Here is a 19,235-nt window from a genome sequence, read left to right as displayed (position 1 = left end):
TAATTAATGCTTGTTAAGTTAAGGAGTTAATGCATTATTTTTGTTAAAAAAAAGTATTTTTGCAATAAAAAAATGACTTGGAGATAACACTTCTTAAAAATTTTAAATAAAATTTAGTTATATTAATCGTATTTATTCTTCATGAAAAATTACTTATAATATATTTTTCTTTATATAGTACTTCGTTTTTGTAATCCAAAAACTTCCATGATTTTTAATATAATAGGCAAACAACTATTAGTTTATGGAAATAAATGTATACTTTTTAATAAGAATTCATGAAGGTAACTGATAATAAAAGTATACAAGATTTATTTTTTGATCGTGCTCCGGCTTAGGTCAAACTTACTATATGTGTGGATGAATGGTGTGTAAATGTGTCCTTCCTGTGAAACCAGGTGTGACGTATGCATATATTATTTCCGGATCATCCTCCGGAATAACCCATTGGGCAGCTCTAGTGTGACGTAAATAAAAAGTACTAAATATACACTTTATTTTCGTATTTTGAAAAAGGAAATTTAAGATTATTAACTACCATAAATAATCATTGAACTGTGGGTTAATATTTTAATAAAATGATTTACAAGTTATGTTTATTTCAAAGTATGCAAAGCTGAAACGTGGAATTAATATCTTAAAATATTGCGGTGGTGCTTTCTTAATGGAGATGGTATTGGTCAAAATATAGGATATCAAATGGCTTAAAATTCCTACATTCGACAACCTTTTTAACTTAATATTTATGCTAATTAGATATTCAACGTTGTTTTGTAAAAGTTATGAAAACAAACTCGAACACATATTACATGCAAGTTACATATCTATTTTAACAGTTTATCCATAACATATCATTAATAAATTTGTTTACATTGCATATGATTGACAAAATCAAGACAGTTATTTTGCTACTGAAGTGCAAAGATAATTCTTAAAGCAATTCATAAATAAATTAATTATTCAACTTTGAAATCACAGAAATAAATGCCAAGAAAAATAAGAAATGAGTGACAAAAAAAGTTGAAACCATGTAATCAGACTCTGTAAAGTAAATTTCCCTTAGTACAAATATTCCTAAGTTCTACCAGTAAATATATCATTTCGTAATCCCTCTCCCCCCCAAAAAAAAATCCATTATACTGCTTAAATACTGTATACAAAAGAAAATTAACACTTCAGAAAACTTTTAATTGAATGATTGCATTTTCCCGTACAAGAATTTTATCTTTATAATTTGACTGCTTAAGATTTGTACAAATTAGTTTGTACAAATCTGATAATTTGAACAAAAATGATAATTTGAATTGTAAAATCAGATATTCTCGACTTTAAAATTATTAGGAAGGTAGCAGCAATCTGAAAAAAATAATCCCAATACCGTACAGTATTCATAATCTGCGAGCTCCGTAATTGACGAAATAAGTTGAAGAAGTAAATTTTCGAAGGAATTGGTCGAATAGTTCTTGAGAAATGAAACATTTACAATGCGCCTTCTTTGATATTGCAAGGAACGCAAAAAGTCAATATAATGTTTATGGATCCAAGCTTTTTTTCGCTTAAATTTTGGAACCAAACTATCCAGTTTGCGGCTAGTCCCTTTTTTTGAGAGTTAGGTTCACAAATTTGTTGCAAGGAGATTCAGCATAAAAATAAGTGAATATTTGTTGTTTGAAATTGAGAGATAGTTTATTTTAAAAAAAGTGCGTATTATAGTCTGATTTCGTAGCTTGAAATATTTTCTGTACAGATTAAATCGCACATTAAGCTCAAAGAAGTAGTCAGAATTCAGCCGTATACTCAGAACTGAAAATACGATCATCAAATCAAAGGTTATAAAATTTATCGCTTTTTTTTGTTTTGTTTTCTACTTAATTATATTTTGAGTAATGATGGAAAAACACTTCGAAACAACATGAAAATAAAATAATTAAATTAACTGCAGTAATTCATAATATTTCTAGCTCTATGGGAATAACAAAAATCACGGAAATTTTCACGGAAGTGTTTTTTTCTTAAATTTGTGATCAAATTTAGTAAATTTGGTAAAATTGTCGTGATACTTTGGAGAACGTTATTAAAAACTTTTTTTCATTTAAATTTTTTAAAGTTTTTTTTTTATTTTTTACAAAATTTTAGTATAGTGATTTAGTAAAATATTACAAAACTGATTATAAGAACTATAATTTTGAAAACCAGAATTTCTGGTAAAGCATTATCACCTGAGAGGAAAAATTACCAAATAAATGGTTTAAAATAACGTTTACTTTGGTTTCATTACTGTTTTCTATTTATCTATATTTTGAGTAACGATAGAAAAACACTTCAAAACAACATTAAAGTAAAATATTTATATTAGCCGCACTAATTTATAGTATTTTTGGTTCTATGGGAATAACAAAAATCACAGAAATTTTCACCGAAGTGCTTTTTTTTAATCTTGTGATCAAATTTAGTAACTTTGTTAAAATTGTCGGGATACTTTAGAAAACGTTATAAAAAACTCCTTTTTAGTTTTTTTATTTTTCACAAAATTTCTATTTTAGTGTAGTGATTTAATAAAAGAATTCATAACTGGTAATACGAACTATAATTTTCAAAACCAGAATTTCCGGCAAGTCATTATCATATGAAAGGAAAAACTACGAAATGAATGGTTTTAAATAACGTTTACTTTGGTTTCATTACTTCGATTTTACTAAAAAAAATTTCTCCGTTTTGGGAGTAACAAAATGAAAAACATCGCTGAATTCACATTCCGTAAATTCAATTTGTCAAAGTACAAAAACCTTAGGCCTAAGCATATCTATCAAGCAAAAATTACTGTTTGGTATGATAATGATAAAACTTAAAAAATCTTTTCAACTCTTCAGATTATCTTTTACGATGGTTATGTATTCAAACATGCCGTAAAACTATCAAAGCAAATTCTTTGATATCATTTCTCGCGTGTGACGTTCATCATAACAATGATATATCGGGCTATTCACAATTTTTAGTGTTCCCAGAAACAAAAGGATGCATGCTGAAGCATTGTTTTATGAATATACTTTTTCACCACCTGCTGACCCAGAGAAATATTAAGAACACTGTAACATATTTCCCAACATATCTGTAGAGGCGGTCAGTTGCAGCTGCTGATGATATTGCAAACGATGAGGATGGAGTGCTGAAGTTTTAAAGAATGCAAAATTTCTTCTTCAGCAGTTGATATTTTAGTACCAGCATAGATTCGCATTTTTTTTCCGCTTCCTCATTCTTTTCCATTAAGGTAAATATTCACATATTTTTGACAATTCACTGCTTTTTAAATGATAACTTGTTAATTATTTCTGATAATGAATGGATAACATTAACAATTCCATAAACTGTTTTTTTGATAAATGTCAACAATGTTATTAAGTTTTTTAAAAACGAAAAAATGTAAGACTAGTTTGTTTGCATTCAGAATTAAAGTTGTTAATTTCTTTTGCACGAAAATAGAAGAGACGAATAGGGCCAAAAGACGAATATAAAGACGAATATAATATAAGGGTGAATAGGGCCAATCTAGTCTCTCTGGTTTTTGTTGTCTCTCTCGTTGTCCATAATTCGAAAAATAATTCGTTGCAAGTGTTGAGTATTGCAGTCTTTTCCTCACTCGGTCAAATTTAAATGAATATTTAATCATTCAAGTTTATGCATAGTTACCCTTATAGAAACATTATACCTAACATAACCTAATATACCTAGTAATAAATATATATATAGTATAATTATATATGTGGTATAATATATAGTATAAATATATATGTGATATAATATATAATATAATTATATATATACTATAATAATTATACCTAGCCTAAAACATTATACCTAGAATGACGGAAGGGGCTAGAGTAGCCCCTTTGGTATTTTGGTAGGTATCGAGTAACCCCGGGTAATTTTGGATATCCGAAAAAAACGAAAATAAAATTATTAAAAATCAAAAAAAAAACAAAAAAAAACAAGAGTATTTCTACTCATCAATTATTATTTTAAAAGAATAGGAGACTAAATTATCTAAGAAACTTATGTATATGTATAATTAAAAAGAGAATGCTCCATTTAAATAAATGATAAAGTCTATAATATGCTTTTATTCAATTAATTATGAATATATCCTCAGATTTTGGATGATAATTGACTTACAAACAAACAATCTCAAAAGAGCCTAACTATCCAATTCAGTATTTCAAAATAAACAGCAATGTTTAATCTTTTAAGTGTTAATTACACATAGATATTTCCCAATTGCTTTCCTCTAAAGCGATATAGTTGCTATTATTGCTACAATTTTTAAATTGGTAGGCTCATAACGATCGTATAACTCTATTTTTAAATAACTGTTTGATTTCTACCTCTCCTGCCGAGCAGTCATTTCAGATGTTCCATCTTAGGGGTAAATTTCAAGTGAAATAAAAATATAAATTCAGTTACCAAATGTTATAAAATTTTCACAGCAAGGAAAAAGTACTACCAAATTATTTTCAGTTCTTATATTGTTCTTTGAGTTACTAGTTATTATGGTGAAGCATTTTAAACCAAATACTGCAACATAAATTTTACCATGACTTTGAAAAATTAGGAAAAAGCTAAGTCTTAAAGTAGGAAAAGTTAGAAGATTTAACTATCTAAGTAGTTCAATTTTTCAGTTTGTATATGAATTTAAGAAATGAAGAAATATTGCGTAAAAACTGAAAACCCCCAGATTTGAAAAAAATTCCTTAACTGTAAATAATTGCATCCAAAAAGAGATTTTATTCTCTTTCAGTAGTATAAGCATTCTGAGTGAGACAGCTACACGAATTCTAGTTAAACTTCCTTAGAAACCTTTACATATTTACTGTATCAATGACTAAATCAACAAAATTTGTCCCCATACCTTGAAAATTACGGTTATCACTTTTTACTCCAAAAATCTTTAACTTTCAAATATGTTATATTTTATTTCTTTTTTTTTATATCAATGTCTGTAAAAATCTACAATAAAAATTATATTTACTATCTTTACAGTAATTATTTGCCTCATTATTTTTTATTACTCTTGGCAAAGAATTATACAAAACGATTTTATAAGAGATCTTATTCTTATAATGTAATTTTTTTTTCATATTGAAGTGAGAAGACCAATAACGAGTCTACCTAATGAGTCTCATTCCCCTTCCACAAATTTATTGTTTTGAAACCATTCGTAGTCTTTTCACACCCTAGAAGCACATACTATGCTGGGAGTTTGAAATTACGTTTTACTGTTTTTATTTTTGACTGGGTAGGGGCTGAACGGTTAATCTATTAGGATACCACATTTTAGGAAATCACAAGTTATGAAATCACTGTTTCTATGAATTATATATTATTCCCACTGAATATGAAATTTTTTTATTATTAGTTTCATTCATAAAAAATAATGATAATTCTATTTGTAGAAATGAGGAGTACCACAGCTGGCAGTGATGTTAATTTCGGCTGGAATTTTTTCAGCTAGACTGATGCTATATCTTGAAAAATCTCTGAGAGAGAGTTTCAATCATAGCAGGTCAATCGAACTATAAGAAATTCCGGATCAAATTACTGTAAAAAGTCTTAGACCCTGAATGCATCATCGGCAAAATTCATTTTACAGTAAAATTTTATATTGTGATTTTTACTGTAATATTTATTTAGTTACAGTGATTTTACAGTACACATTACGACAAAGATTATGGTAAATCAATTTTTTTTGCTTTGTTACATGTTCCGGTAAAAATGGATTTTACGGTGAAAAGTGCTGGCACCCTGAGTGCCGGTACTTTTTACCGTAATTTAATCTAGAATTTTTTGATCTGTATTAGATTTTTCAACTTAAAATATAATAGAGCAGTGCCATATATCTAACATATGTCTTACCCGGATGCCCCCTTTGGGGGCGGGACGGAGATTAGCAATAAATCTAACATATGTCTGCACCATTCGTTTGTAGACTGCAAATAGACCGAAATTGTATCAGCAAAAACAAACGATTTGAAGTTACTAAAAATAACAAATTTAGGTTTGTTAAATTTAGTGACAAGGAAGCTAAAAACAATATTTAATGAGTAGCTGATGATTCTAGAAAATGACAATAAAAATTGCAAATGCAGGGTGTGCATGTTGCAGTATTGAGAGTTAATCACTCTCCTCTCGCTCCTGTCAAAATAACGGTTTGAGTAGTCTTCTCTTATTTCTCGTGTCCCTGATATTTCCGGGCTAGAGCGTTCACAAGTAATACACCAAAAAAGTTTAAATATAACTATCTCTTTTGTGCCTGGAATTTTTTTATTTTTTACTTTACCCACTAGATGGCTGCACCGGCCTATTTTTAATGTAACTGGAGACAGTTATTTATTTATTTGCATTTTACAAATTTATCATTAAAAGAAGAAAATACTAATATTTATTAATATTATGCTTAAGTTTAAGAAGTTTCTATTTTATTGTTTGAAAGACGCATTTTTTTAAATTTTACTTGTTTACTTGAAACAAGTTCTATCTAAATGTTGGTTTCCCCTAAAAAATTAAATTTTTTTAATTTCAAACTGAAAAACATTCCGGAAATCAAAAGTGAAAACATAATTGGTACATACACCTTTTTTTATAATTTTTTTATATTCAAAAACAGGCACTTTCATGAAGATTCTTTGACACGTTCACTCCGGGTGTTGCGCCTTAAAGCGGGACGGAAAAGAGAAAATACTGGTAGAAGAACTTTTTCAATATTAGATAATATTCGGGAGGAGTTAATCTATTCTCAACAATAACAATTCACTGTAAGGAAATTTATCACAGCGAAGAAGCGATTCAATATAAAAATTGCATCCGTTAAAAACAAGTGGTAGATATGGATTTTTATTATTCCCGGAAAAAAACTAAAAAATGAAATTTATTTGTTACCAGTTTTTACTCCGGTGCGCTGCCCGATGAGACAATCTAGCGTGATCCACCGGTGGTTTACCCCGGCGTGAAAGTGTTAAAAAATAATAGAATTGTTAAGGGGTTAAAAGGAGTTTAAGAAAGGGAGACCTATCTGAATCAGATGACTATCCTGATTATCGAATACTCAAGATGCTGTTAAGTCAATAAGTAGTATTAGTATTAGCATAAACTGTTTCCCTCCTCACACAAATATTTTTGTTTTCGAGTATTCGTTTTTACTCTTAATAAGTATTTTAGTACTTCTTCAACAGCTTTCATTTTCAGTAACGTATCTGCCACACAAATATTTCCTTTTCAAGCATTCAACTCTTCAGTTTACTTCACTTTATGTAAGTTAGCGTTTCTTTTTAGAGTTCACTCTTGATATTTCAACTGTCACAAAATCATGGAAAATAAAATCGCTGCAATAATTTAAATGACAAAACACCTCTTTTGCGGCATATATGATTTAACTTTCAATTCTGTTTATTATTCATACAATGTTTTCATAAAATTTGTTATGGCTGGCACAGCAATGATTCTAAAGAATTAAAGTGGAGCTTAATAAATGTCTTGAGTATACAAACAAGCAAAATCAAGAAATTGAACTATATGTCTATAACGATATACTATTTTGAACTCAAACAAGTAGACTTTCCTTGGAATAGGGCTCTGATATCAAAGGTATACAGGGTGAATATAATTGAAATTGCTTTCTTTTGGACAATATTTTACATTAATTTCAGTATTTTGCATTAATTTCAGTATTTTACATTAATTTCAGTATTTTACATTAATTTCTCTTTAAAGTCGATTTTGATGTTTTGTATATTTTTATAAGAAAATGGTATGAATTACATTATATTTTGCTTAATGAAAATCTGTGTACCCAGACGTTGAAGTGTCAACCAAAACAAAACAGCAAAATATTTTCATCAAATATGCAATATTATTTACTCTTTTTTTGATTGTGAGCAACTCACGTGGAAGAAATTTGAGTAAGAAAGATTGGAGAATTTTTTTGTCAGAAAATAGTAGTCTAAAAAATGAGAATAAAAAAAAAGTTTTCAGCTTTGAAAATATCAGAAATCCTCTAAAAATCCCCAGTGGAATGAAATGTTTGAAAACAAGTCGAGTGTGAAATATTGATGTTGTAATCGAAATGTCTTTTTTGGGTTATTGCTCGACTCGTTTCATCTTTCAACTTTTTTTTTTATCTCTGCCTTAAATGAAATGTATGCAAAAAGTTTAAGCAAAGTGATATTTCAAAAAGTTCTTAGCAATTCTTAAAAATAATTTTGAAGTTGAGTTAAATTTAAATGAGCTTAAGTTTGAAAAGTTTTTTAAGCTAAAATAAGATTTTTACGGTATATTTAACTAATGCGTTTATTCATAGAGATATTCTAAAAGTGAAAACTTTTTTTCTTCCTTTCTTAATTTATATTTTATAGTATATATAACTAAGTTAAGTAAGTGAATTAATTAATTCTGCAAATAATTCCACTAAATGGGAATAAAATTATTAACTTGAATAATTTGTACTGTTTTCATTTTAAATATAAAAATAGTAAGTTCATATCATATGTTCTTTTAAACATAACTTATTATTAATAAATTCTCTAAATTAGCGTAATATTGCATTAATAAAAAGGTTTTATCATTAAAATAGTTATGTTAGTAATTACTACATAATTACTAACATAGTAATTAGTAGATACAAGCAAATTTTGGAATAAGTATCAGACGTCAAGCATCAATCATGAACTATATTATATTTGCTTAGACTAGCTACCATCGTTGATCAACTTGGTCACCTTTCAAAATTATTTTTTGCAACTTATAAACTTGACAGGTAACTAATCAAAATGCGCAGGACAGCTGTATTTAAATATTCCAATTTTTCAGTCCCTCCTCCAAACCTAACACCTAAACTAGTTTTAAACAATATGTTAACGATTTTCTTTTTTTGCCGTCTAGCTGTTGCATGCGCTTTTGCAAATGCGGAAGTACTTTGATTTAAATTGTATCTGCTGGTGTTTTCAAGATATTTCTACGATATTGTCAATGTTTTTGATGTATTGGATTTCAATAAAACAAAACTAAAATGTGCCTGGAAGCCATTGAACCCCGCAGGCCACCGTAAGTTTGAGTTCGAGACATTTCAGTGTAGTAGGAAGCAGAAATGTATAATTTATTTCCATTTCTGGCGTGAGACAAGATAGAAAAATCATCCCAATGCCACATAAAATGCTGTACTACTTCCTGTAACTAAAATATATTGATAGAACTTACAATAATAACGTTAGAGATTTTTTTGATTAATTTTTGAGTTAGCTATTTGCAAGTGTTAGAAAAAGATCTCTTTTAAAACTGAGACAAAATTGCTTTAAAAAAGATGTATATCTATGTGTAAATATTCCACTAAATTATTTATTGTGTCTATACATAGTACCTATTACACCTATACATAGTACCTATTGTGCCCATACATGGAAATGAAAGAGAAAAAGTATGGTCAAACGCACCAAAATACGGAAAAAAATCACATTGTTTCTGTCTCTATGGGAATACTAAGGGTTCAGTAATTTTCACAGAAGAGCTTTGGTAGTGCTTTTGGTAAAATTAATAATAAAATATGGTTTCATAATATGTGATAATATTTAGTAAATGTGGAAAAACATGATAACTTCATCAAACCTTAGATTATGGCATAAAAAACATTCTTTTCGGTTAAATTTTATTTTTTGTTTTACGTTTTTTCCTCTAAACCGTTACCATAGATGGCGAAAAAATATCAAATGAATTGTTTTACCATATAGTTTGGTCCGTATGGTAATTTTACAATTTTTTTTTCTCGTCGAAAGAATAATGTTCGAATATAAATTTTTTTTAAGGACAACGAAATGCTAACAATAATAGCTTTGAATGGCATATAAATATCAAAATAGCTTTGCATATGCATATAAACAAACAAAAGTAGCTAATATGCATATGCATTTTATTTCTATGAATGCAGTAATTTCACGTCTTACACGTTTATAAATATTATATATCGAAACTAATAGATTAGAATATTTGTAAACGTCGTAATAAAATGTTCAGATAATTCATTTTTGTATTATCATTAGTTCAAAAATACACGTTTAATATATTTTTGAATTACTGCCATTTAAATATATTTTTTTCTAAAGAATAATTTGATTTTTCTAAAACAAAATTGAGTTCAAAATTCATTAGTGCCAAATGTCAATATACCACTTACTCGCTAACTGTCATTAACCGACAAAAATGTCAAAGTTTAACCAAGCAATTCAAAATAAAGTTAGTAACTACTACAGTAAGATATAGCCGACAAAAGTTTGTAATAAAATATACAATCACTGCCTTTCAAAATAGTTTCAAATTTTAAACCTTCTTGGAAAATTCCTGAGGGAGAAAATCTTGTTTTTATAATAATTTAATAAAGTAGCAAGCTAACGATCCTTATTTCGTAAATGTAACATTTTGAGCCAAGAGAGGTGAAAGAGCTCGTAATATCAGGAAATATTTTAGGAAATATTTTTTGTGAGTTTCAAAAATAAATTTAAAGGTGCAAAGGAAATAAACGTGTATTGTATTTATTCAAAATACAAAAGAATAGAAATTAACATGAATTAGAAAATATAAAAAATTTTTCAAAATCAGAGAACAATTTCAATATTAGGGTAAAAACAAATTTTTTATTTAACACGTGAACCTGGATTCGTAACAATTCCAATTTTCAATTATCAAAAATAAATAGGAAATAACTAAATAACGTGAATGTCAGTTGAACCTCTTAAGAGTTTCAAATTTTATATAGTTCGAATGCTTTATTTAAATAATTACAAAATAAAAGTCCTTTTTTCATTTAACAATGTTTATGGATAATTAAAAATACACTGCTAGAATTTTAATTCCAAAATTATAGTAAAATAACAGACTGTAGTCTGTCCATTCAATTTACCGTAAAGTGACCGGTAAAGAACATTTTGTACCTCTATCGTTTTGAAACAGTCTACGACTAGCGTGGTTAAAAAACCATAAATACATAATTATACAGCTTTTTAACCATTAACAAGTAGTATGGTTTCAAAACTGCAAAGAAGAAAATTGCCATCTATGCGTGAAAGACAGTAACGTATTTTAATAGCCCAAGGCCGAAAATTGAGGAGTGCAGCGCACTGGAAACTCTTCATGTGTTGAAGGGAATAGAAAAAATATTGTGGTGTCAACTCTGGGTCTCGAACCCCCGTTCCTGTCCACCATGAGATTGAGTGATTAGCCTTCCTGGCTAAAATACGTACCCATCTACAAGGAATTAAGTGGTTTCCTTAGGTCCAGTCGGTGCGATAAAATTCTGGTTGTTTTAACCATATTTTTTTTAAGCAGTTAGTAAACAGTAGTTTTCTCAATTAACTGTTTGAATACCATCTTATTTATGGTTATTTTACTGGGTTTTTTTTCGAATATGGTAAAAAAAATTAAACAAATTGTTATTTAACTTTTTAATCGAGTACAAATTTCTTAGCTAAGAGGATAAACTAAGAAGATTTATTACATAAGATGATCGAGATCAGCTAAGATGATAAAATGTTTGTCTATTTGTTTTAGCAAGTATTTTTTTCAGCAAAAGGGATTATTACATCATTGTTTAATTTTATAAGATTTGCAATATGTATGAATGGAAAGATTTAAATGATTCACATTGTTCAGTTCTAGAATGAAACAAATCGCAACGTAAAAAGGAATACACACTTAAAAAATCAAATTACGGTAAAAAGTACTGGCACCTTGAATGTCAGTTTATTTGACCGAAAATTCCATTTTCACGAAAACATGTTTCGAAACAAACACTCTGATATGCCGTAAATTTTACAATGAAAATTAACTATAAAATAACTGTCTCTTTTTAATTAAGTAAATATTACAGTAAGAATTACGGCAAAATAATTAACAGTAAAATATTTGAAGATAAAATGAATTTTACTGATGATGCAACCAAAGTGCTGTTACTTTATACCGTAATTTGATCAGGAATTTTTGCAGTGTAAATGACGCTGCATGCTTACTTTTATGATTGTAAATAAAACATTTTGCATTTTACGATGTTTTATTAATATTTACATCATCGTAAAACATTAAAAATATTTTTCAAATCTGGAGAGCATGAGTTTAAGGGAATCCGTTAAATAATTACATTGTATGGCGCTTATTAGAAATAAGTAATATTTAAGAAACATGTAAGTGACAGTCTATAAAACTGAATAAGTCTATAAAACTGAAGAGTAACTTAAAATCAGCTAATAAATCCCCAATTGTATTAAAAAAAAAACGTTTTTGTAAATTACACCTGATCATAGATAAAAATTTTAATTTACAATTAATAAAATTCTACCATTGATTGAGTTTATGATTGAGTGGCAGCTGATGCTTTTTTTTAGGTGTCATTAAAGTTTAAGCATTTCTATGATTCAAGGTAATTTAATTTAAAGAATTTTTTCCACAAAAACAAAAATAAAAGGGTTTTTTTTCGTTAAACAAATAACAAATGTCTTTGATAAGCAACATTATCAAATTTATTTTATGATCCTCAAAATAAAAGATGTAAATAAATAAACAATCAAAGTTGTCGTTGATGTTTTTTTAATTATTTTCTTATAGTTTGAACAATGAAATTAAAGCCATATAAAAACAATGAATTACCTATAAACATAAAAAATGCTTTTTTTCATTTATTTACTTAATATTCTGACAGCTTAATTTAATTACATCTTTAAAAAATGCAGAAATTTGTATTTATACTGAAAGGTGAATAAGAAATTAATTTCTAAAATTAATACAATCCATACTTTTATTAATACCATACTATCTTTTTTCTGTAATTAAATATATAAATGCAAATAAATTCTCCCTAAATGGGTATCTAAAAAACAAAGACAAAAGTTCTTTTAACGGATATAAACAAAAAAAATCATATGCATAGAAAACTAAATATTTTTTTAGGGAGGTTTCTTCCGTGACAGGAAATAACAAAGCGGCAAGCAAAATTTGAAAAGGAAGTAGGATTAACTAATCAACTAAGGATACATTTCATTCACGGCGATATTTCTTTTATTTACCTTTTTTATTTTAAAAACATGCCTTTGTGTATAGGAATTATCTTTTATCACAACATTTCCAATAATCTATTTCTGATTTCAAACTTATGACAGCAAGCTCTTGAACTTAAAGAATTTTGCAAGGTCTAAAAACATTTTTTATTCTATTGGATGTCGCTTACGATTTAAATCCGTGATGCGTGCGTAAATGGAATATTTGACATGCAGAATAAAATATATCTATATTTTTTTTAATGTACTTATTTTTAAGTATGAAATAAATGTCTAGTTTATTCATTTGATTTGATAAAGCGTTTTTATTCAGTTATGTAATGTTTTGCAATGGAGATACGTTTGAAATTATGGTGCTATAAATTTAAGAATTTAGTTTTGCTGAGTACAAATGTCATGTTAAGAGAGATGGAATAAAATAAAATTCTGAATTACTGTTTTTATTCATGCTAAAATGTTCAGATTTTTTTTGTAGTCTGTTTCTATTATACGCTTTTTAACTTTGCTTCATATTCTTTCTACTTCCTTAAAATGTAGAATTGTAATTCTTATTTCTATTTTTAAGATAAAAGAAACATTTTACTATCTATATGTCATTCTATTTTTAAGATAAAAGAAATATTTTACTATTTATATGACAATCTTATTTAAAGATAAAGGAAACACTTTACTATTTATATATCATTCTATTTTTAAGAAAAAAAGAAGCATTTTACTATTTATATGTCATTCCATTTTTAAGATGAAAGAAACATTTTCTATTTATATGACATTCCATTTTTAAGATAAAAGAAAATTTTACTATTTATATGCCATTCTATTTTTAAAAACTGTTTATATGACATTTTATTTTTAGGATATAAGAAACATTTTACTATTTCAATGTTTCATTCTACTTTTATGATAAAAAATTAAAGAAGAATCTTAGATATTTGTACAAAAATAAATCAGTTTTTTTTTGTAACAAAATCACAGATTTGGTAAGAAAAGTAATTTGTATTTAAATTTGTTCAATTTTATACAACTTTTAAAGTAATTTAGAACGTGATTTCAAAATTTTAAGCAAACAATATATTTACACTAAATATTTCAAAATACTAATATTATTAAAAAAACATTAATTAAATAAATATTATTAAAATTAGTTTATTACTATTTTTAAAAATATTCTTTTGAATTACAATTCATGCTGATATGTTTATATTTTTATTTTATTTTTTTGTAATAGATGTTTATTTTGCTCTTTTTAACTTTGCCTCATAATCCTGGGCACTAAAATATAGAATTGAAATTCATTATTATTAAGATAAAAGAGAGATTTTATTATTTATTAGAAATTCAATTTTTGTGATAAAAAAACAATTTTTTTAAATATTTGTACTAAAAAAATAAGCTTTTTTTGTAGAAAAAATTCAGTTTCGTTGAAAAAAAGCTTACTTTTTGAATACATTTAGTTTAAGTTTTTAAAAGTTTTAAATACATTTAGAACGCTATACAGAATTTTTAGCAAACAACATTTTACACTAAATATTTTAAAATGCCATTGGTTTTTATAATTAATTTATTGAATAAATATTATTAAAATTAATTTATGAAAATTAATTTATTACAATTTATAAAAAATATTTTTTAAAGATTGAAAAAGTAATAATAAATTATCTTCCGATTTAAGTTGAATTTGCTTTAATAACAAAAACAAGCAGATTTGTTACTCTGTTCGTTAAGACATTTTTGTTGGTTACAATAACTTAATGAAATTCATTACTTATTTGATAAAGCTTTTTCTAGAAGAAAAATGCAAATAAATTAGAAGACTAAGTTTAATGACAAAAAAAGTGGAACTAACTATACATGTTCACATAACCGCTAAAAAGTCAACTAGATTAGTTGATCGAATGATAATATTTGACAAAATTCGCTATAGCAGGGATAACCTGGTTGGTACAGTTTGTCTACTTTAAGAACTTCCCCTGCGCAAAGTCTAAGGCCGTCTGCTGCTATGGAAACAAGAATGGCGCATTTCTGCAAGGGTAGTTTCGCTTCACTCTAGGACTAACACAGTAGACCGAAGAAAATTTTTTCCCTTCTCTCCCCGATCCGAGCCAAAGCCTGCTCTGAGCAATGATCCCACACCCCTACTTGATATAGTTATACCTCATTACCACAGTCACAGCCACGAGTCCAGACGAATGGATAGGGGAGTTCTTACTTAAGACAAACTATATTTGGGCCCATGTACAAGAAGTTTTGAGTTCAATCCCAGCCGGCCGAATACTCCCTGTGTAGTAAATGGTGCCCGATATGCATTAAATCTGTCGGGTAAAAAAGTCCTCCATGTTCCTATAAAAAATCAATACCTCTAAGGGTTCTGAATTGGAGATTGATCTTTCGCTGATTCTGATCCAAATTGTGATCTGTGGATGAATAAATGAATGCATAAATGGGTCCGCGCTGTAAACGGGCTGCGACGAAAGTGTGGCTTAAGTCATATTCTTTTCCATAGATAGCGCCACTGAAAAACAAGAAGCGCACACTCTGCCTTAAATTCGTATGGTTTCACCAAGCATGCTTGCTGGTATCTGTCAAAAAACAACATAGCAAATTCGCAAAAGAAACCGGAAAAAAAATATTATTGCAAGAAATATTTTTGAGAATCTTCGGGGTGGTGGAAGACTAGGAAAATATTTTATATAAGAACTATATTGATTCAGATAGTTCTTAATATAGCTTTCATGTATAAATTTGATTACATTGCTGCTCACTGCTGTACAGAAGCGTAACTTATAACGAATTTTATCACTAAAAAAAATGACATAAAATATTCCTAAATGATTAACTAAAACTATACACTTATGGAACTCTCATGAAGTGAGTTTTATTTATTTTACACTTAAGACCTTTAATTGTATAGTAAAAAAATGATTTGAAAAAGATGATTTCCAGTCTGGAAAGCTATTTATTTTTAAGCAAATGAATGTAGGAGTTTGAAGAATATTTTAAATGTTTCGAGGGTTTTAAGGTCTCGATGTGGAATTTAATCAAAACATTGCGATAAAAAATCATGAATGTCTGGATGAATATTATATTAGGAGGTTAGAATTTTAGTATTTAAGATAAGTTTAAAAATATTTCACTGCAAAAGTTTTTGATTAAGGAATTCTTCGGAAAATCTTAGTTGAATTCCAAATTTAAACTAAACTAAAATATTTTTATGATGAGATTTGGCTGAAAAGAAAAATCTAGTTTAGTTTTTTGAGAAGAAAAAATACTCTAAAGCTTGTCTAGACAATAATTAAATTCAAATTTGAAGCTAGTTTGTTTAGAATATAAAAAAGATAGGAATTTTCATTTAGCAGAATTATACACAAGATAAAGTCACATTTTTTTGGAGACTTACAACATATTTTAAAAATTCATTGCTACTTCGTCTTATATTTGCCATATCTAGCTAGCTATACTCTTTCAATATAACTCTAGCAAAATAGTTTACTTTCTGCAATAAAATAATTTTAAATGCATGTTGTCAATGTTTACATGATTACTAAAACTTAACCATAGTGAAGACCTTCTATAAATTAATACTTCTGAAGGGATTGTAAACTTTTAACCATTTCATTCAATCATTTCGACACCGTTAAATTCTACTTGAAATGATAAGCTAAGATTATTCGGAAAAATCTTTAGAGTTACGACTCTTGACATCGTATTAACACATAGTTTGATGTCAGTAAGTGTATGGTGCAATCCCCTTCCTTCGATACATTATAGTTTAAAGCACTCTTTTCTGGATGCATCTTTTTTGGAGATGCATCCTTCTCAATGTATCTATTTTTAATTTACTTTGCACGCTCGTGTAAGCTGGTTAATCAGTTATATGCAGTCTAAATGAAGAATAAAAATTTGACGCAAACTACCAGAATATGGTAAAATTTACAGAGTTTCTGGCATTACAGGAACATAAAAAAGCAACTTTAGTAAGTTTAGCAGCAGTCAATTTTACCGTAGCGGTTTAGTGATATTTTGGTGAAATTAACAGCAAAATTAGGATCAGTTATCAGGATGATACCATACAGGATGATCTGGATGATACCATACAGCATGGCATTAAAACCATTTATTCGGTTAAATTAACTTTTCAGTTTTGTATTTTCCGCTAAATAAGTTGTAATAAGAATTATAATTTTGAAAAACATAATTTCTGATAAAGTGTTACCATATGAGCGGAAAAATTACCGAATGAATTGATTATATACCGTATATTACGGTTTTTAATACCAGAATTTTCATTACTATACAGTACGAGAATTTGATGAGAATTTTTTTTTCTCTGCATTTAGTACATTTCTTTTACATTCCTTAATAATTGTGAAAGTTAGCACCATTAATCTTTCAGTATTTCAAGCACCATCCCTCTATCTGGTAGAATGAGTATATGCAGAATTAGACGGAACAAGTTCTTAAAGTAGGTATATTACACGGTATCATAACGATAAATAAAAGGTATACGAATAATTCTAGTAAAATTAGTTCGAAAAAGAGGTATTTCTAATTTTATGACCCTGAGCGTAAAACCAGGTAATAAATATACTTCATAAATATTTTTCAAAACAGTTTTAGTATTCACAAAATGGGGTGCAATAGAGCTTCGAAATTATGTGAAATAAAATTTTTAAAAAAAATCTAATTATATATTTGTAGATTTTGTGCAGCGAAAAAGATTAAAAGATTGTCCCTTAATAAACACTTGAGGAAATTTTTTAATTTACCTGGAAGAGCTTAGCTTAAATTGATAAGTAAGGTTCTTAAAACAACATCCATTAAGTACTATGAAACATGACGAGAAAAATTTTCTAAAATAATAAAACTAAATTTCATGAATATTTATCATTTGGGTTGGGGGATGGTTTGATTAATAACGTTTTGATTAATTGCTTGTCTTTATTTTTAGTGAAACCTAATTAGATATTTTTTGTTAGACAATTATATGAAGTTAAGGTTTAATAACGCGTATTTTAAAATTTTTTAAAAACAACAATTTAAGTTATCCAATATATTTAAGTTACCTTCGTCTGCTATGCATCGATATTTACGTTAAATATATTTTCATATAAGAGCTGTATGCAAATATCTATTCAATTTGAAATAGTGAGATACCATAAATTTAGTTGTTGGTTGATTACCGAGTTACATAAGGCTGTTTAACTTTATCTCTTAAAAAAGACAAAAAAAAAAATTAAAATTTTGTTTATTAACTGCTTTTACCTCATATGGTTAAACTACCAGAACTTTATCGCACTAACTACACCTACCTAATGAAGCCTTCTCGCTCCCATGAAAATGACGGGGTGAGTTTTCGCCCGCTATTTCTCGCTCCGGCTATATTGACGGGCTGGAGTGTTCAGTAGTAACGCGCCAATAAGAATGAAACTAAATTATTATTTTTTTGCCCAGAAAAAATTTTATTTCTCGTAATTGTAGAGGTAATTGTAGATAATTAGTTTATTTTAAACCAGTTGCAGCACTAATCAAATACGTAATACAAATACAAAAGCCAAAAAATAGGCATTTTTATGAGCATTTTCTTGAAGATTAACCGATCGTTAAGGGGTTAATTACCTGAAGATCGGTACATGTTAAGAGTTTGAGAGAGCTAATCTGTCAATCTCATTACCGACAGAACGGGGTTACAATTCTCAGCGTTGACATAACAATATGTCCTCCTATACTTTCTACACATGGAAAGTTTTCAATGTCCTGCTTTCCCCAATTTGTGAACCTGAGTTAATAAAATACAATACCCTCATTCACGCTTATATGGCAGCAGTATAAAACTGCTGAACTATCCCTGATGTCCATTTAAACTTCTTTTTTACGGTTTTGTAACCATTCTAGTTGTAAATAGTTTTCAAGACGAATAGTTTTGCATTCATGTATTTTCAATCGTACTAATTGTAAGTGGTTTCAAAACCATAAAGGCAAATAATGTTCTTTACCGTAAGCGTTACGGTAAATTGGAGGGGCAGACTGTTGCCGGTTATATTTCCAAATTTTGGAATAAAAATTCTAACAGTGTAGTTATAGAGAACTCAAAAGAATTACTTAAACGTAGATTTGATACTCAAAGATAGTGTATTTGTCGTAAACAAAAACATA

At 27.9% G+C, this 19,235-nt stretch overlaps 2 protein-coding genes across 5 annotated transcripts in view; one reads left to right on the top strand and one right to left on the bottom strand.

Moving 5' to 3' along the window:
- LOC107456699 (uncharacterized) overlaps positions 1-19,235 on the bottom strand; it is an 84,169-nt gene that overhangs the window by 25,998 nt on the left and 38,936 nt on the right. The window lies entirely within an intron of this gene.
- LOC107456708 (uncharacterized) overlaps positions 3,093-19,235 on the top strand; it is a 34,939-nt gene continuing 18,796 nt past the window's right edge. Inside the window, exon 1 of the mRNA XM_016074657.4 lies at positions 3,093-3,268. The gene's annotated coding sequence lies outside the window, so the exon portion shown is untranslated. The remainder of the gene's footprint in view (positions 3,269-19,235) is intronic.

Source organism: Parasteatoda tepidariorum, chromosome 8, assembly GCF_982258835.1.
Source record: "Parasteatoda tepidariorum strain Cologne lab strain chromosome 8, Ptep-v5.0, whole genome shotgun sequence".
NCBI classification, from domain to species: domain Eukaryota; kingdom Metazoa; phylum Arthropoda; class Arachnida; order Araneae; family Theridiidae; genus Parasteatoda; species Parasteatoda tepidariorum.
This window is presented reverse-complemented; position numbering and strand designations above follow the sequence as displayed.